Below are 21849 nucleotides of genomic sequence, written 5' to 3'. Positions count from 1 at the left end.
GCCATGTATAGTCATGCACAGTATTTAGAAGCGAGTGGGGTTTTCAGGTTTAAGTCTGTAATGCAAATACATTCAGCATCACTAAGGCTGGTTGCCCTTGCTGGAGTGTAGGCAGTCACAGAGAATACACATGGTGGTGGTCTGAAAAAAACAGCTTGGACAAGTGCAATTAAATAAATTAAAAAAAAAGGTTTCATAATGTGTCAGTCTGTAAAAGTGATTTTCACTTGCCCCGAAAAAAAAAAGAGCAGTAAGTGTGCTTTAAAAATGGCAAAGAAATTTCGTTTAGGGACTAATGTGAAAACATGACTCTGTGTGCATAGAGGAATTATAGGCAGAGATTTATTGCGTCTTGCTCTGGTGATTTCACAGTTGCATTAGATGGAAAGGGGGAGCGAATTTTTGGGGGAAGAAGCAGAGTCTTAGCACACACTCATGTGCTTGCCATGTATAGTCACGCACAGTATTTAGAAGCGAGTGGGGTTTTCAGGTTTAAGTCTGTAATGCAAATACATTCAGCATCACTAAGGCTGGTTGCCCTTGCTGGAGTGTAGGCAGTCACAGAGAATACACATGGTGGTGGTCTGAAAAAACAGCTTGGACATGTGCATTTAAATAAATCAAAAAAAGTGGTTTCATAATGTGTCAGTCTGTAAAAGTGATTTCCAATTGTAAAAAGTGATTTTCACTTGGCCCGAAAAAAAAAGAGCAGTAAGTGTGCTTTCAAAATGGCAAAGAAATTTCGTTTTGGGACTAATGTGAAAACATGACTCTGTGTGCATAGAGGAATTATAGGCAGAGATTTATTGCGTCTTGCTCTGGTGATTTCACAGTTGCATTAGATGGAAAGGGGGGCGAATTTTTTGGGGAAGAAGCAGAGTCTTAGCACACACCCATGTGCTTGCCATGTATAGTCATGCACAGTATTTAGAAGCGAGTGGGGTTTTCAGGTTTAAGTCTGTAATGCAAATACATTCAGCATCACTAAGGCTGGTTGCCCTTGCTGGAGTGTAGGCAGTCACAGAGAATACACATGGTGGTGGTCTGAAAAAACAGCTTGGACATGTGCAATTAAATAAATTAAAAAAAAAGGTTTCATAATGTGTCAGTCTGTAAAAGTGATTTTCACTTGCCCCGAAAAAAAAAAGAGCAGTAAGTGTGCTTTAAAAATGGCAAAGAAATTTCGTTTTGGGACTAATGTGAAAACATGACTCTGTGTGTATAGAGGAATTATAGGCAGAGATTTATTGCGTCTTGCTCTGGTGATTTCACAGTTGCATTAGATGGAAAGGGGGAGCGAATTTTTGGGGGAAGAAGCAGAGTCTTAGCACACACCCATGTGCTTGCCATGTATAGTCATGCACAGTATTTACAAGTGAGTGGGGTTTTCAGGTTTAAGTCTGTAATGCAAATACATTCAGCATCACTAAGGCTGGTTGCCCTTGCTGGAGTGTAGGCAGTCACCGCGAATACACATGGTGGTGGTCTGAAAAAAACAGCTTGGACAAGTGCAATTAAATAAATTAAAAAAAAAGGTTTCATAATGTGTCAGTCTGTAAAAGTGATTTTCACTTGCCCCGAAAAAAAAAAGAGCAGTAAGTGTGCTTTAAAAATGGCAAAGAAATTTCGTTTTGGGACTAATGTGAAAACATGACTCTGTGTGCATAGAGGAATTATAGGCAGAGATTTATTGCGTCTTGCGCTGGTGATTTCACAGTTGCATTAGATGGAAAGGGGGAGTGAATTTTTGGGGGAAGAAGCAGAGTCTTAGCACACACCCATGTGCTTGCCGTGTATAGTCATGCACAGTATTTAGAAGCGAGTGGGGTTTTCAGGTTTCAGTCTGTAATGCAAATACATTGAGCTTCACTAAGGCTGGTTGCCCTTGCTGGAGTGTAGCACTCTGGACATGGGCTTTTTAAAAAATCTGAAAAGTGGTTTCATAATGTGACAGTTTGTAAAAGAGATTTTCACTTGCCCAAAAAAAAGAGCAGTTTGTGTGCATTCAAATTGGCAAAGAAATTTTGTTTTGTGACTATTGTGAAAAGAAATGTAGTAATATATTTAAATACAATAAAGGAATTTTTTTTTAGTTTTTTTCAGGTATTGCTGAAGAGCAGTGAACAAAATTTAAGATGCCTACAAAATCCAGAGTTCAAAAAACGCTAAAAAAAGAACTATATTTGAAGACAACTGGAGGACCAAAGTTAGTAGAAGATGCTCATGTTGGGAAAAAGAAAAAATCTTCTGGTAAGCAGAAAAAAGAATTTCTTAAAAAAATATTCAAAACAAAGAAAAATGTACAAAATGTCTGTCCAGGGAAGAATGTAACAAAACGAAGAGAACAGCAAAAAATTGAGAATTTAGTTAATGCAAATATACCTTCTGCAACTGAAAAGTTTTACATAAACAGAAAAACAGCGTTTAAAGAGATACGTAGAAAAATGTTTCAGAGAAGAGTTATGTCCAATTTGATAAAGGATGTGAAGAAATATAAGCAAAAGGCAAAATATTACAAGAGAAAAAAAGAAATTGAAGCCATTGCAGCAAAAGCATTAGAATTAAAAAGGAAACTATTCATATTAATTTTGAATAGGATGCGTACATTAGATAAAATGGTTAATGTACTGAAATCACAAAGCAAAAGCAAAAGAGTAGTGAACAGAACAAACTTTTGTAAAGTGTTTTTAGGAAAGTGGATGCATAGTTCAAGTAGTGAACCTTTTTTTAATGAAGAGAGCTATTTTCAAAGTAATAGTTTGCTGCATGCAGTTGACACCAGAGGTCGTTCATACGAAGTAAAAAATGGTTGCATAATGGAGAAGGAGATAATGGTTCCAAGAGATGAGGTACAAGTGATGGCAGATGAGGCAATGGGGAGACGTCCTAAAGCCCCAGTGTACACTTGGAATTGTAGTAGTATTTGCACTGTGCGTCAGGAATCTATTGACAGATTTCGAGAGTTTCTAAGAGAATATAGTAAAAAAAGTGTAAAACAGAAGATTAAGGTGCTTCAAAGTCTGGATCCATGCAGAGTGAGAGAGAATACTGGTTTGCAGGGTCATTCTCTGGCTTGTCTATCTAGAAAAGTGTGCAATAGTGTTTTCCATCATTTTAGGATGCTGGCTGTTCATCATACTGAAATGAGAAAGTTTGTGAGACGGTTGTATTTTGCCAAAAGTCCAGCAATAAAGTTAAATGAATTGAATAGGGCTCTGTTCCGAGGAACGGTATCAGATGTAGAGAAGGTTGTTGATGAAATTCAGTTTTGTTACTTTGGTCCTGAACAAAACAGTGCAGAGAAGGACACAGTAAATGAGGAAGAAGTGGAAGAGAATGTAGAACCTTCTGTAAGTAAGACATTTAATGATCACATAACAAAATTTGCAATAGTCTCTAATGAAAGACCAAATGTTACTTGTATTTGTTGCCGCAGAACTCATTATAGAAAACAAACTAGGAATGTTGATCTCTACAGAAAGAGTGAAAATGAAGATAATTATAAGTGGATGGATTTTGCCACATATATATTTCTTGAAAATTGTTTTGAATTGGGTGAAGATCAGCGTATTTGTAAATACTGTTACAACAAGTTAGAGGAAAATAGAATGCCGACCAGAGCTGTACATAATAATTTAGAATTGGATGCTATTCCTGCTGAACTTTCTGAATTAAATACATATGAGTCTATACTCATTCAATGTGTTCATCCGTTCCAGACAATAGTACGTATGGAGCCCAAAACTGGTAAATTACCTCCTTCAGATTTACTGAGAGGTTTAAAAGGTAGAGTGGTGTATTTGCCCTTGGATTTGAAAAAAAATATGGAAACTATTGATGCGGATACTTTGGAAACTGAACCATTAATTATTCTGGTTAATGGTGTACCTACAAAGAATAAGAAGATTTGGCAGGAGCTGGTAGATGTGCGGAAAGTACAAAGAGCAAATTTGTATTTGAAAAAAAATAACAAATGGTATGAATCAATTTATATAGAAGAAGAAGAAGAAGACGAAGATTTTCAAGAAGACACAGAAACACCAACTGGACAAATTGAAAAAGTGGACAAGACAAAGGAAGAAGAAATTTATGAACATTTTAGCATACATCCTCTTCATTCGAAAGAAGTTATGGGAGACAATATTGATCTCTTTCAGATGAAGAAAGCAAAAGGAACTCCCGTGAGTGTATGGGAGGAGAGCTTGGAAGCTCGATGTTTTCCCCAGCTGTTTCCTACGGGAAAAGGAGGACGATACGATGAACGTCCAGAACAGATTCCAGCTTCAGAGTATCGGACTACAAGACTATATGCTGAAGATCCCAGAATTCGACAAAGTATTCCTTATTTGTTTCATCTTTTATTTGAAAGCGACTTGTCTGCACTGTCTTATGCAGTAAATCACATTTTAAAAAGTGGAGTACATTTACAAAATGTGTCTGCTAAGGATTTTATGGAGAAAGTGCAGCACCGAGATGATCATTTGGAAACACAACTGATCAATCTGATGGCTTGTCAGCGTGGGACAAATGAATATTGGTACCGACGCCATGGTGAACTAAAATGCATGTTACGCAATTTAGGAACACCAACATGGTTCCTTACCCTAAGCTGTGCCGAGTACGCTTGGGAAGATTTACTGGATTTTCTACGAGAGGCCAATTCAAACATTAAAAACATCGAATACAAGACAGCAGGAGAACTGTGCTCATTGGATCCGGTTAATGTTTGCAGATATTTCAATCATAGATTTGAGGCTATGATGTCCTTCATCTGCAATAAAAAAAATCCACCCCTTGGAGAAGTAGTGGATTTCTTTTGGAGAAAAGAGTACCAGGCAAGAGGTGCTCCTCATATTCATATGCTGTTGTGGATCAAGGATGCCCCAAAGTTTGGAACAGATACTGATGAAGCAGTGTTATCTTACATTGAAGAATATGCAACATGTGGTATACCAAAAAGCACAGAAGAGAACAAGTTAAAGGAGCAAGTTTTACGTTTCCAAAGTCATCGGTGTGGAAAATACTGTCGACGGAAATACAAGAGCAAAGAAAAATACTACACTAAATGTCGATTTGGATTTCCTAGACCTGTTCTTTCAAATGGAAGAGTAAACAGTTTTATGTCAGCTGTGAGACATACTATCACAAGAAAATCACCTAAGAATACCTACAACCTTAAAAGAAAAGAAGAATCAAAAAATATAAATGACTACAACCCAGTCATTTTATCCATGTGGAACGCTAACATGGATATACAGTATGTAGCTGACAATTCCATTGCTGTTGCACGATATGTAACGTCTTACATTACGAAATCAGAAAAAACAGAATTGAAGGAAATGTGGGAAGAGATTTCTCACGAGAAAACTGTCAGTAAGAAGCTGTACAGTTTCAGTTTGAAGATGTTATCGCATCGAGAAATTGGATCCTACGAATGTTCAGATAGGTTATCTTCTGCAAGTCTCTACTCGAAGTCAAGAAGAATACTTTGGGCAAGTTTAGGCCTTGCAGCAATGAGAAATCGGGTACTGAAATCTGTTGGAGAAATTGAATATTTGGCCGAGAATGACCCAGAAAGTACAGATATATTGAAAACAAACATGTTGGACACATATTATCCCAAGAGAAGTCATCATCTGGAGAACATGTGTCTCTATGAAGTGTTGCAGAACTACATTTATTCACGGAAAGCTGCAGAAGACATTAATAATGGAAAATATAAAGTTGTTGGTGAAGAAGGATGTTTGGTGAAGCAAAGCAAAGGAAGTTTGATAAATCATCGGAAGCTGAGTTGCGACACTACCGACAAGAAAGAATTTTACTACTTGGCTCTTTTACAGTTGTTTAAACCATGGCGTACAGAGGATGAACTACTGGGAGAATTTCAAAGCTATGAGGATTCATTTAATGCTTGCAAAGACAGCATACAATGCAATACATTCACAACTTATCTGCAAATGTTAAATGAAGAAATTGAACAGGAAACTACAATTGCAGCAGAAATAGCTAGAGACAGTTCTCAGGACAGCCAAAGTTCAGGAACACACAGTCAAGATCCCCTAGGACAACCAATCGTTGAAAATGAAGCATCAATAGCCATGAATGAAGTGGAAACAGCTATGAATCAAGCTCAAGAAGAATTAATAGACTTAGAAAATTTGGAAAGACAACTGAATCAAGAGCAGCAACACATTTATGAAGAGATCAAAAACAAAATTGATCACGGATTTCTACATGTAAAAAAAGAGTGCTCATGCACATCATTTCATCCAATCAGGATGTATGTAAGCGGACAAGCTGGCACTGGAAAAAGTTTCCTAATTAAAGTCATCAGAAGCTATCTAAAGCAAAAAAGGATTCTACTTTGTCTTGTGTGGTTACTGCTCCAACTGGGTTAGCAGCATATAACATAAAAGGAATCACCTTACATCGTTTGCTAATGTTACCAGTGGAGCATGAGAACAAAATACAATTCAACAAGCTAACTGGAGAAGCATCCTTGGAAGTTTCACGAGTATTGAAGAAGATGCAAGTTCTCATTATTGATGAGGTGAGCATGGTATCAAACTTAATGCTTGCCTTTGTGCATTTAAGAATGCAGCAAATTTTGAAGACAGACTATGACGTGTTATTTGGTGGAAAACACGTCATAGTTTTTGGAGATCTTTTGCAACTTACTCCAGTTAAAAGACAACCAGTGTTTAATACTGTGACACATGAAGACACGAAGAAGTCATTGGGAAGTATCGGTAATACAAATATTTGGTCCTTCTTTGAGTACAAGGAACTTACAACTAATATGAGGCAAGCAAACGATGAAGAATATGGAAGTATTCTGAAAGATATCAGGATTGGACTACTCACAGAAGCTGGCAAAAAAGCATTACAGACTCGGCTGCTACATAATTTATTTCCAAAGGAAGAAATAGTTGCAGAGAAGATATACAAGAACATTGCAGAAAACAAAAGTGTCATCTGCTTAATGCCTACTCTACGTGAATGCTCAATATTCAATGAGGAGCTTTTGAAATTGGAAAAGGAAGAGATCAGGAAATTGGAAGCAGTGGACAAAATTGAGGATGGAAGAATTACTGTCACAGTAACAGGCAAACTGAAAAATAAATTGGACTCACTAGAGAAGAACATCTCCAAAACAGCTGGATTACAAAAAAATCTATATGTTTGCATGAACTGTAGAGTGTTTTTAAGGAGAAATTTGGATGTTGAGAAAGGTTTAGTTAATGGAGCGATGGGAAGAGTTGTGGGTTTTATTAATTATCAGAAAAAAGAAGGAATTGAATGTTTAAAAATAAAATTTGATCAGATAGATGAAGTTAAAGATATTTGTCGTTGTACAGTTCGTTTTATGCTTGTGAAAGACTTATATGTACGTAGGAAGCAGTTTCCGTTTTCTCTAGCATATGCTGTAACTATTCACAAGTCTCAAGGATTGACTGTAGATTGTGCATTTGTGAACATTGGTTCAACTGTGTTCAAAGAAGGTATGGCATATGTTGCTTTGACACGAGTCAAAACATTATCAGGTTTATTCATGATAGACTTTGAAGAATCAAAAGTTAGTGCTGATACAAATTGTGTAAAGGAGTATAATAGATTAAGAAGAAGCTATGCTCCTCATTTAGGTCAGTATCCTGTGTTGGAGAAACGTGTAGTTTCTCGTAAAAGAAAAAATGAGAATATCTGTAGTGAAGATGTAGAGAAGAGGAAAAAAAAGAGGAGTGATGTAATTGCAAGCAAAAAGAAAAAGGAAAATGAAGAACAGGTTGTAGGATGTCATTTTGAAAATAGCTCTGGTGTCAACTGCTACGCAAATGTAGTGCTGAATGTTGCATTTTATCTGGAAAGTTTGCAAGAGCAGATAATAGTAAATCAGGGAAAAAGATTCTGTTCAGAGCTGAGTCTCCTTTTTCAAAAGCTGAGTAAAGATAAAACTCAAATAGTAAGTGCTACTGACATTAGAAAACTTTTAAATGTATGTTCAGGACGAACACAGTTTTCTCAAAATGAACAGCAAGATGCACATGAATTTTTGATGTATTTTCTTCAGGTAGTGGAAGAAGAAGGAGTTCCCATTGACATTTTTTTTGGTCTCTCTTATAAATGGGAACATAGTTGTGATAATTGTTATAATATATGTGGCTCTATTGTTGATAATGAAAGGTTTATTTATTTGACATTGCCAGAGAGTAAAACAGTCACTTTTGCAAAATTAGTTAAAGATGCTAATCATAGCATGAAATGTGGTGAGTGTAATTCTGACATGTTTTCAACATTAATTTTAAAGGAATACGGACAGTATGTAATTTTAATGATGCAACGATGTAGAGCTGATGGTTCAAAATTGGATACTTTAATAAAGAAGTTTACAGGACAGCAATTATCAATTTCAGGAAAAACTTTTGTAACTGTTGCAATAATTTTCCATGATGGACCTACTGTTACTTCTGGACATTACACAGTTTATCTAAAATGTGAAAAAGGCTGGACACTGTGTAATGATTCCCAATTGATTTTCAAACAACGTTTGCCTTTTGATTTAGCAAATTCCTATCTAATCTTCCTGAAACCTAAATTTTAGAGAGACTTGGCAAGATCTGGACAAAATAATTTTGCCATTTTACTGGATTACCATTGCAATTTTGTAAAAAAAAGATTTTTAAAATTATCATTTGGCCTAATGGAAAGATAACCAATTGTAATGTGGACTTTTTTAATTTTTAATGCAATTTTGAAAAACCAATAATTTAGAGATTATCGGTAACTTCTGCACATTTTAAATTTTGGAATGTTATTGGACTGCCATTGGAAATTTTTACAAAAATGATTTAAAAAATTACTATTTGGCCATGTGGAAAAGTAACCAATTCTATTGTGGACTAAATAAATTATTCAAAAAATTTTCGTGAACCAAAATGTTACAGAGAATCGGTGAGATCTGGACAAATTAAACTTTAGAATTTTATTGGATTTCCGTTGGAAATTTATTCCAAAAAAAAAATTAAAATTACTATTTGGCCTAAAGGAAATGAAATCAGATGTATTTTGGAGTTATTTGAGATATAATATTGTGATTATAGTTCTGAAACAAACATAGACGGTATTTTAAAGAAATAAGTATTGGTATTAGATGATATTTTTTTACAATATTATGCATTTCTATAATGTTAAGTTTAATTAAAAAAAGAATCAGGGCTTTTTTAATACAATCTTTGTGATTGGTATTTTTTTTTGCCCGCTGTAAAATGATGAATGCAATTGCTTTCACAATTTATAGTGAAATGCAATATATTCTGAAAACAGCAAAAATAAGGCAAAAAGATTTTTTGGTAAAAAATGTAAATATGTGTACTGTATTATAAAATGTTTAAAAAATATTAATACTTTTTTCTTTTTTTCCAGATAGATATAGAAAATTTTCGAAAACTACAAACATTTTTAAAACTATTTTTAAAAAAAAGAAATGAATAAATATTTTTTCAGTGAGTATGGTAAGTCAATAATAATAATTGTAGTCTCTCAAGGACAATGTAATGTGATAAATGATTTTTAGTGTTTTTTTTAAAAAATAAAAAAAAAGTACGCGCACCGTACGCGTACGGTAAAAAAAAATAAAAAAAAGTTTTTAAAAACATATGTAAAAAAAAGATGAAAGATAAGGTTGGCTCTTAAAAGAACCGTTGTGTTCATGCAGGGACAGAGGAAAGGAAGCATGGGAAAATTATTCAAAGCGACAAATGTGCTGATCTATTTTGTTGTTCACTAGGGAAACACTGGTCTCCCTATGGCAAATTAGATCTTTACAAAATGTGCAATGAATATCAACCTTCCGAAATCGAGGGTTCATTTCCAGAGGGCCAGCAAAAGGAGATTCTCCCCCCACAGATGAAGGGCTCACCTGACCTGCAGAAGAAGGAGTAAGCCCTGCAGGTGATGGTCCAGGCTGAGCTGCTGTGGATGTACTGGCTCGTCTTTCTGAAGAGTTACCTCCAAAAAGATGACCATGTGTCCTTCTGTGTACATCCTGGAGGTGTCTCTTCATGGTGTGATTCCCAAAGGAATACTTCCTGTTAGGATTACCTCTAGAAAGTACACGCTGACACAGCTTGCAAGTAACTAAGGGTGCATTCACCTTTTGCTGGCCTTCTGGAAAAGTAAAATAATCCCAAACATAAGAAGGCTTTTGTTTCCTCGATCTCTGCCTCAAGACAGTGCTGCTAGTGCTAGCCTCACTCTCAGAAGAGCTCTGCTGTTCTGCCATCGTATCCAAAGACAAACCAGCTCCTTCTCCCAAGGGATCACAAGCAGAAATGAGGGGAATGGGTGTGGTGTAGGAGAGTTCTAGAACTGAAAGTAGTTTCAACCAATCAAAAGTTGTGTTTCAAGATCACATGACCTACCGTACGCTTACGGTACGCTTACGGTACGCTTACGGCAAAAAGTACGCGTGCGCGTAAAAAAGACACGCGCTTGCGCGCATGCGCATAACAGTCACTCCCCGGCACTTCCGCGTAACGTGCGCGTGTGGCGTAAGCGCGCACGCGTCCCACGCGCAGTACGCGCGGCTACGCAAAGTGCGTAACTATACGCAAGCAGCGTAGATAGATTACGGACGTTGCGTAAACCGTACGCTTACCGTGAGCTTACGGTACGCGTACCAAAAAAAAATTAAAAAAAAAAAAAAAGAACTGGAAATAAATTTTACATGTTTATTTTAAAAAATATATTAAAAAAAAATATTTAAGGATTTTAAAAATTAAAGCATAGTCTTTATAAAAGGTAAGTAAATTAAATTAAAAATATGTTTGAAAAAATTGAAGAATAAAAAAAAAATGAGCATTTAAAAAACCTTGCAAATTCACTGAAAAAACCATGGGTTTCACACACGTTATAGTTAGGAATTAGCATTTAAAAAACCTTTGAAATTCAGTGAAAAAACCATAGGTTTCACACACGTTATAGTTAGGAATTAGCATTTAAAAAACCTTAGAAATTCAGTGAAAAAACCATAGGTTTCACACATGTTATAGTTAGCTGGACATTTTACTCGTAAAAAACCAATGAAATTGCCCCGTTATAGTTAGTTCAGCTAACTATAACTCGCGCGCCCGCAATGCACTGCTGATGACGTCACATATTACATCACTCATGACATGGTCAGTGACATCACTCATGACATCACTGATGACATCTCAAATGACATCACTGATGACATCACTGATGACATCATCCTTGTGATAGAGTGGCAGACCTCCTCTTCCCCTAATATAACCTTTGACACACACATTCAAAAATAGAAACTACAATATTCAAAAAAATGGACATACCAATACCAGTTAAAACAACCTTTTCAGTAATTCTAAGATCCACATACACATCCACTCATTCACCAACAGTCCAATTCAGTCACTCATACATGTACTCACTCATCATATGTACTCATAAACCTATACATCCTGTTACAAAATGCCACTCATCCATAGAGTTACTCACACACATAGTCACTCATGCTAATAAAGAATCAAACATACATTTACTTGCATATACAGTTATACACACACCACCACACTTACTTCTACGGAAACTTACACATACTTAGTCTTTTAAACAATCACTTATAGAAACACATACTTATTCATACAGGAACTCTTTCAATCTCTCACTCTCACATATACTCACATATATACACCAATAGTCACATATACTAGTTTAAAACATATGTAGTTACTCATAAAGACACTATTGAGACAGTCATTCACTCACTAACACACCCATACACACACTCATCCACCCATACAGTCCTGCACACATACTGTGTTCAACACATACAAACAGTGAGTCACTCATTCATGCACCTATGCACTACGTAATACCCCCCACCGAACCATGCAGACACTCAGACTGATACTCAAAAAACCAACTAATAACCTATATAGACACCCATGTAGCTACTCACCAACCCATGCAGCCAATTATACACAAAGTGAGAGACTGATACAGATATTTACATATTTAAACATTACTCACTAAGCCATGTATTCACTATGATACACTTAATCAGTCAGTTACACAATCAATTTTTCAAAAACAAATCATCCATTTAGACACTTATATACCCATTTATTCTTCCATCGACCTTGAGATATACATATATAAAACATATTTAATTTTCAGAATAACACACATTCACTGGATGATGTCATCAGTGATGTCATCAGTGATGTCATTTGAGATGTCATCAGTGATGTCATGAGTGATGTCACTGACCATGTCATGAGTGATGTAATATGTGACGTCATCAGCAGTGCATTGCGGGCGCGCGAGTTATAGTTAGCTGAACTAACTATAACGGGGCAATTTCATTGGTTTTTTACGAGTAAAATGTCCAGCTAACTATAACATGTGTGAAACCTATGGTTTTTTCACTGAATATATATATATATATATATATATATATATATATATATATGCCACAAGGAATCGCCTCACCAACAGCACAACGTCTAAGTGCAAGAGACGAACACGGACCCAAAGTAAGTGCTAGTGGTTTTTATTAGTTCCAAAACCCAAAAGCTGCCATGACGCGTTTCGGCCTTCCAGAGGCCTTGATCACATGACGCTGTCTCGGGAAGCCTGAGCTTTTAAAGTGCAAGTGCAAAGGTTGATCATGACATCATCACAATAGACATGGAAAACAGAATATGTAAAATACATCTGTGCAAATGCGCAAGCAATTATAAGCATTATTTCATATTGTCATTCTTTCACTAATTAATTTCTTTGTGCCAACAAATAAATAAAAGTCAAATACAAAGACATGTGCACCGGCCAAAGAAAGTTAAATGGCTAATGAGTCGATATGTACAGCAAAAATTGATCCAATGAATTGACCAACAAATTAGTTTGTATGATTGGCAAAGGCATCCTTGGTTAACAAATGCCTGCACGAAAAAGCAGAAATAACTGGATCAATCCGGTTATAATAAATCGTAATATTGCCTCATACCCATTAAGTCAAAAGGAAACAATTTGAAAAAACAATGCATATGAGAAAATGTGCAAAGTGATGGTCTGGTCATTATAAAAGAATACAGAAATATTCTGTGTGATGGTGCTGACTAGTGTAGAGGAGGAAACATAAAAGAAAAGAAAAACGACAACGTTGTAAAATATGTGACAGACAGATGGACATAGCTGTCATTATAATCAATATACTCAGGAGGAAAACATCTTATTCATGTTGAAAACTAAAGATTAAAGATATTGAAAATATGCAACCCAGAATATGTCAGCAATAGACAGCAAACAAGAGCTGTTACAGCCAGGTATGAAAATCCTCGCTCGAGTTCAACCCATTAGGTGCCTTGGAGTCTAGCTCAAGAATATATCTTGTCTCCAATTTTCTGAGCATTGCTTCCCTGTTACCTCCACGCCTGAGTGGAGGTATTGTATCGATGACAAAGTAGCTAAGGTCCTCTAGGTTACTGTTGTGTTTTTCACCAAAATGCCTGGCTACTGGGTAAGATGCATCATGATTAAGGATGGCTCTCATGTGCTGGAGTATATGTTTGTGTGCCTGCAACTTGGTGCTCCCAACATATTGCAGGCCACACGTACACTCCAGCACATAAACTGCAAAATCGGTCTTACAAGTAAGTTTTTTAGAGATTTTGCAGGGAGTACTGGAGAATGGAGAGATGTAGTTTGACATACTTTTACCTAATGAACAAGCCTTGCAAGTGGAGCATTTAATGAATCCCTTTCTGGCCTGTAGCCAGTTGCCTGTATTGCTCTTGAGCTCTGGACTGCTCTTGACCAGCATGTTGCTCATCGAACGAGCCTTGCGAAAGGTGATGGCGGGATTCTTCGCTATACTGTTGCCAATCACAGGGTCTAGTTGAATCAACGACCAATTCTTCTTTATGATTTTGCGCAAGCTGTTGTGCTGGTGACTATAGGTTACAATTAGTCTAGATGTGTCATCTTGGACAAGTGCAGGGCTGGGGGTGCTCTCAAGGCTCGAACTAGTGGTGTTAATGCCCAGAATCTGGTCCCTGACTAGAGCCCTAGTCCGGGATATAGCCTTTTCAATAATGGTTGGAGAGTATCCCCTGGCGAGGAACCTGAGCTTACTGTGTTCCTGAGCAACCCTGCAGTGTTCATCTGTGCTACAGATCCGTTTTATGCGCAGCATCTCCCCGTAGGGGATGCTGCGTATAAGATGGTCGGGATGGTGGCTATGTGCATGCAACACAGTGTTGCCCGCAGTTGCTTTTCGAAACAGCTTGGTATGGAGCTTCCCCTCAGAGATAAAAACCTCCACATCTAGAAAGTTGACTCGAGACTGACTCAACTCAGCTGTAAACTGTAGATTAAGCTGATTAACATTTATGGCTTGGATGAAATCAGAGGCTAAAGTTTTTGAACCCTTCCAGACCACGAAAAGATCATCAATATAGCGATGCCAGGCAATGATGTGGTTGGCCATGACATCGCTATATTCCTTATGCAGGACTTGCTCTTCCCACATGCCCATGTGCAAACACGCGTAGCTTGGGGAAAAGCAAGCCCCCATTGCTACGCCTCTCAATTGCTGGAATACAATATTCTGAAACAGAAAATAGTTATTATTGAGGCAGATGTTAATCATAGCTGATATCATTTTGCAATGGTCCATCATATAAATCGGTTCAGTTTTGAGAAAGTGTTCCACCGCCTTGGTACCATCTTGATGATGTATACTGGTATATAGTGCGGTTACATCCAACGTGATCAGCCAGAAGTCGTCATGCCACTTGATCCCACTGATTTTCCTCAGAAAGTCATTGGTGTCCTGTATGTACGAAGGTAGTCTCCTCACGTATTTCTGTAGGAAAAAATCTATATATAGTGAGAACTTTTCCAAAACACTCCCCCTGGCCGAAATTATTGGTCTCCCCGGCGGTTTGACTGCATTCTTATGTATTTTGGGGATCAGGTAGAAAACCGGCATGATAGGATGATTGACCTTCAAAAATTTCAATTCCTCAATACTGAGAAGGCCTGCACTTTTCCAAGCCAATAACATATTGTAGAAGTCATTCCAAGCTGCTTTTACCACTTTCCACTCGGTTCTCCTGTAACACGCTCTGTGATTTAGGTGTAACAAGGCCTCTTCCACATACAATTGTCTTGGCCATAGCACCACATTTCCTCCTTTGTCCGACTGTCGGACGATGATGTTATCATCATTTTGAATTTTCTTGATAAGTTGTCCATAACCATGGTTCCAATGCTGTTGGGACTGCCGAGCACAGTTGACTGATTTGTGCAAGGATTTCAATTGGCAAGTCACTCTTTCATTGAAAATTTCTATATTGTCGTGGACCATGATGGGGTTGAAAGTGGACTTAGGTTTAAAAGGAGTCGCACCTGGTTTGTTGGTGATAGGCAACAGGTGATAGGCAACAGGTCATTTTGTGATGGATCATGAATTCGACCCTCTTCATGTAACTGCTGAAGATCACAAAGGAGATTGAAATCCCCCACAGTTCCTACTGGAGGACTAGAGGAAATAGTTTCACTCTGCGTGGTGCTCGTTTTATTTTTGTTCAGTTCGAAAAATTTGCGAAGTTTTAGTTTGCGTGCTTGGAGCCCTGCGACGCTGTCCGAGTGCTTCCCACGAGACGGAAACCAAGCCTGAGCCTTAATATTTGGCGGCGTCCGTGCCGCCGGGAAAGCACCACCCCGAGAACCTGGGGGCCATGGGGGAAAGCATCTTGCGAGCCCCTCGATGTGGGACAACGTCGTTGGATTGAGAGAACAGATGACAGCTGATGCTCATTCCGATCTTTGCACTTGCAATTAGGACGCTACAATGTCCGGTCAGACTACGACTCCCATAAGGCACAGCGGAGTCTCATTCAGAGCCGCCCATCCAGGGCACATCACTACGTGTACTAAGGGAGTTGTAGAATGAACACAAGTGCTTCCGATACCACCAGCCCCTGAAGAAGAAAGATTTTCGAAACGCGTCGGCGTATGTGGCAACAGGACTGCAACTGACTCGGCTGCCTGGCGTTCTCATACCTATGATACAGGGCTGATGCTTGGAGCCCTGCGACGCTGTCCGAGTGCTTCCCACGAGACGGAAACCAAGCCTGAGCCTTAATATTTGGCGGCGTCCGTGCCGCCGGGAAAGCACCACCCCGAGAACCTGGGGGCCATGGGGGAAAGCATCTTGCGAGCCCCTCGATGTGGGACAACGTCGTTGGATTGAGAGAACAGATGACAGCTGAGGCTCATTCCAAGCTTTGCACTTGCAATTAGGACGCTACAATGTCCGGTCAGACTACGACTCCCATAAGGCACAGCGGAGTCTCATTCAGAGCCGCCCATCCAGGGCACATCACTACGTGTACTAAGGGAGTTGTAGAATGAACACAAGTGCTTCCGATACCACCAGCCCCTGAAGAAGAAAGATTTTCGAAACGCGTCGGCGTATGTGGCAACAGGACTGCAACTGACTCGGCTGCCTGGCGTTCTCATACCTATGATACAGGGCTGATGCTTGGAGCCCTGCGACGCTGTCCGAGTGCTTCCCACGAGACGGAAACCAAGCCTGAGCCTTAATATATATATATATATATATATATATATATATATATATATACATATATTTAAATATATATATATTCACTGAAAAAAACATAGGTTTCAGGAGTGTTATAGTTAGTTGGACATTTCGCTCGTACAAAAACCATTGACATTCCCCCGTTATAGTTAGTTCAGCTAACTATAACTCGCACGCCCGCAATGCACTGCTGATGACTTCACATATTACATCACTCATGACATGGTCAGTGACATCACTCATGACATCACTGATGACATCTCAAATGACATCACTGATGAGATCATCCTTATGATAGAGTGGTAGACCTCATCTCACCCTAAGATAACCTTTGATACACACATACAAAAATAGAAACTAACATTTTCTAAACAATGGACATACCACTACCAGTTACAACAACCTATTCAGTAATTATAAGATCTACTTACACATCCACTCATTCACTAACAGTCCTATATAGTCACTCATACATGTACTCACTCATCATATGTACTCATACACCTATACATCCTGTTACACACCGCCACTCATCCATAGAGTTACTCACACACATACTCATGCTAATAAAGAATCAAACATCCATTTACTTGCATATACAGTTATACACACAGCACCACACTTACTTCTACCGAAACCTACAGATACTTACTCTTTTGAACAATCACTTATAGAAACACATACTTATTCATACAGGAACTCTTCCAATCTCTCACTCTCACATATACTCACTTATATACACCGATACTCACGTATACTAGTTTAAAATATATGTAGTAACTTATAAAGTCACTATTGAGGCAGTCATTCACTCACTAAGACACCCATACACACACTCATCCACCCATACAGTCCTGCACACATACTGTCTTCAGCACATACAAATAGTGACTCACTCATTCATGCATGTATGCACTAAGTAATACCCCCCACTGAACCATACAGACACTTAGACACTCATACTGATACTCGAAAAACCAAGTAATAACCCATATAGACACTCATGTAGCTACTCACCAACCCATGCAGCCACTTATACACAAAGTGAGACTGATACAGATATTTATATAATTAAACATTACTCACTAACCCATGTATTCACTAAGATACACTTAATCAGTCAGTTATACAATCAATTTTTCATTTAAAAAATCATCCATTTAGACACTTGTACCCATTTATTCTTCCCTCGACCTTGAGATATACATATATAAAACATATTTAATTTTCAGAAAAACACACATTCACTGGATGATATCATCAGTGATATCATCTGTGATGTCATTTGAGATGTCATCAGTGATGTCACTGACCATGTCATGAGTGATGTAATATGTGATGTCATCAGCAGTGCATTGCGGGCGCGCGAGTTATAGTTAGCTGAACTAACTATAACGGGGGAATTTCAATGGTTTTGTACGAGCGAAATGTGCAACTAACCCCTGAAACCTATGATTTTTTCTGTGAATTTATATATATATATATATATATATATTCCCAGTCAACTCGCAAATCCTCCTCTGGTGCGAGAAAAGAGCCACACGAATCCAGTTTCCAGAAATTCTTCTTTAATTCACAGGGCAAAAAAGACGCGTTTCGAGCAAACAAGCTCTTGGTCACATGACCTTAGGTTCAGAGTTCAGTCATTTTATAGAGCCTCAGAAGACATAAACAAAAGACTTTCACAAGCAAAATTACCAAACGTAATTATTTCATAAACTTAAGCTTGTTTTCAACGCATAAATCAAAATCATTTAACACTTCATTATTTACATTGTTTTACCAAATAATCATGTCGTATTTTAACAAAGAAAATGTATGTACCCAAAGTATAAAGATACTCAAAAAGAGATTATGGTATAGTACCACTATTGTCTCCATGACTAGTCTCTAATTCCTCTACTAGTATCAATCTTGGGGTGCACTTAACTTCAATTTTATAGTAAAGTGGCCCATGGTCCTATATTACCCAAAGAGAGAAGGAGAAGGTGGTATGGACAACCCTCTGAATCTCCGTGCTCGTATTATTTATCAATAACAGTGTTGCATGTAGGTTTCATGGGTCCATTCTAAGAGGGAGAGACAAAAATAGAGACAAAAGGTAAAAATAGGGTACAATTCAAATAATTCAGTTCTTTTTCATTGGTTCTGCATGTTAATATTATGACTACAATCAACATGGATAAAAGGAAAAAGTTTTACAGTAGTTAATTTCACATGGTTACAATCACTATGCATAAAAACAACATCAAGACTGAACTCAAAAAATCAGAAGAAAAGAACTGGGGTTCCTAAAGGTAGAAAGGAAAATGCTGCACTGATCTCAACTAAATTTAGATTGGGGGATTAAAGGTGTACATGCATCTCTTCATCATTATTCATCCCAAAAGGAGCTACACAACCGGCTTGTAGAATAAACTTTGATTCCAATCTGCGCAAAGCTTGGTTCCTGTTCCCTCCTCTGGGGTTCTTAATGACGGTGTCAAGGGCAAAGAATTTAGCCTTTGTCCAATCTCCATCATGTTCATTGCAGAAGTGTCTGGCTGTGCTATAACTAAAATCCTTATTTGTAATAGCCCGCCAGTGTTCCAAAATCCTCTTTTTCACCGGGAAGATAGTTGACCCTATGTACCACTTGCCACAAGGGCAAGTGATTACATAAATAACATAGTCTGTAGTGCACTGAATGTTCTTGCGAATATATCATTTTCTTTGAGTTCTCTCTAGGATCACTTGTTTCACACTTTCGCTGTGGCTACAAGCTTTGCACTTACCACATCGATTGAAGCCTCCTATTTTCTCCAGCCAAGTAGGTTTCTGGTTACTAAAATGACTCTTGACAATCATGTCTTTAATTGAGGTTCCTTTTCTATACGTTATTGCAGGGTGTGGGCCAAGTTTTTCTTTTAATACCTTATCTTGAATCAAAATATCCCATCTCTTCTTGACTATTTGGTGAAATTGATGCGACTGGGAATTAAAAGTGGTAATGAGTCTGATTGGTGAGTCAGTCTCAGATTGTTTAATCTTAGGTGCTTTGTACAGCGCCTCTTCTCTCTTGATGTCATCTGCTTTTTTCTCTGCTCTTCTAATCATTCCCTGTGGGTACCCTCTAGCAAAAACCTTTCTGACATTTCTTTTTTGTTCCTTTCGTATGCTTCCTCCGTGCTGCAGTTTCTCTTAGCACGGAGGAATTCACCAAATGGTATACTCCATCTAAAATTGGGAGGGTGGCAACTGCTGGAATGTAAAACTGAGTTACCTGCGGTAGTTTTTCTGAAGACTTCTGTCTCTAATTTGTTGTGTTTTGCTGTCACTCTAATATCCAGGAAATCAACTGTTTCCTGGCTGTATTGCATGGTAAATTTTAGATTAACAGCATTTTCATTCAATACATTTACAAATGCCAACAGTTCTCGTTCTCCACCTTCCCACACAAAGAAAATGTCGTCAATAAATCTTAGCCAGATACTGACCCTGTTTGTCCATTGTTCCATCACTTCACTCCCGAGCACCTGCTTCTCCCACCAGCCAACCATAAGATTGGCATAGCTGGGAGCGAAGCAGGTGCCCATCGAAGTGCCTTGTATTTGTTTATATAGTGCCCCATTAAAGGTAAAAACATTTTCCACAAGGCGCAGTTCTATCAATTGCAATAGCATGGATGTGTGACTCAAAAGATGTTTGCCCCTAGAGTTCAAAAAATATTCACAAGCTTTCAGCCCATCTCTATGTCTGATACTCGTATAAAGACTTTCCGCGTCTAAACAGACAAGCCAATAGTTAGTATTCCAATACAAATTCTCAATCTTCTGTAGAAAATCTTTTGTGTCTCTAATGTATGAAGTTAAATCCTTAACATAATCGCACAAGAAGAAATCTACGTATATAGAGACATTTTCAAACAGATTATTCTTAGATGAGACTATTGGTCTGCCTGGGGGTTGCGTGGAATTTTTATGTACTTTAGGGAGCAAATAGAAGGTGGGGATAGTGGGTGTCTCGTTCTTCAAAAATTTCAATTCATCCCAACTTAAAAGTTTCTCATCTGCCCATTTATCAAGGAGAGTAAAGAGGGTATCTTGTAGTTTGTTAGTATATGACCTGTCAACCTTTACGTAGCATGTTACATTATTCAGTTGTTTCATAGCTTCATTCATATAGCTATTTTTGTCCCATAGGACAATATTTCCCCCTTTATCAGATGGCTTAATAACTACACTATTATCCTCCTGTAGGTTCCTTAAAGCATTCCTCTGTGATTTACTGAGGTTAGTGTTAGTGGCAGGTTTCTTCAAAAGATATTCAATATCTTGGTTCACCATTTTATGGAAGAAATCAATATTATCTTTAGGGGTTTGTGGTCTATATTTAGATTTCCCCTTAAAGGGTGTAGTAATCGATCTTTCAGTGTCTAAGCCTCTAGTGGAGTCCAAATTCGTGCCCTCCGGGATCTGAGTTACAGATTCCAGGGTGTTCAAATTCTCTTCCTGTGAGGTCACGGATTGTGTATCAAAAGTACTTTGTTCATCACTTAAGCAAAGTAGGGTTTTTAACATCTCAGTGTCATCTGTAGAGGATGCAAGGGTAAGAGAAGCTGGCCCTATTACCTTCATGCCACTATTTCTCATGTGATGGATTTTAAACAGTTTCAATTTTCTTACAAAACAATACATGTCAATTCGGGTCTGTGAGTAATCTAGTGGGAAATCTGGACAGAAACTTAATCCCAATTTCAGAACCTGTTCTTCCATTGGAGTCAAGGATCTGCTAGAAAGGTTTATTACCGTAAGTTCTTGATGCTCCCTTATTTGCCTCTTTGGTTCTGGCTCTTGGTTCCCACTCCAGTATTGTTTTTTCTTTTTGCGCCATTCTCGCCTCCTTTTACTTGCGTTTTTCCTCTTCCTCTCCCTTGGAACCTTGTTCTTCCTCTCATCGAGTGTTCGTTTGCCTCTTGCATGAGGCGTAGTTCCTCGGAAAAAGACGTAATTTCCGTTGGGAAGGGAGTGTTGCTATCTGTTGATTCCACATCCGAGCTGAGGCTAGTACCGGACTCCCATCTTCCTTTATCGGCGGCTCCCAGAGCCTGGTCTTTAGTCAAATTTGAACGTATCTTATCAAATTTCCTGGCGAAAGTTAATATTCTTCCAGAGCGATAATCTCTTTCATCCCTCTCGAACTTCCTTTGTTTTCTTTCAATGATATCTTTTTCAAATATC

Source organism: Triturus cristatus, chromosome 1_2 (assembly GCF_964204655.1).
Source record: "Triturus cristatus chromosome 1_2, aTriCri1.1, whole genome shotgun sequence".
Classification (NCBI taxonomy): domain Eukaryota; kingdom Metazoa; phylum Chordata; class Amphibia; order Caudata; family Salamandridae; genus Triturus; species Triturus cristatus.
This window is presented reverse-complemented; position numbering follows the sequence as displayed.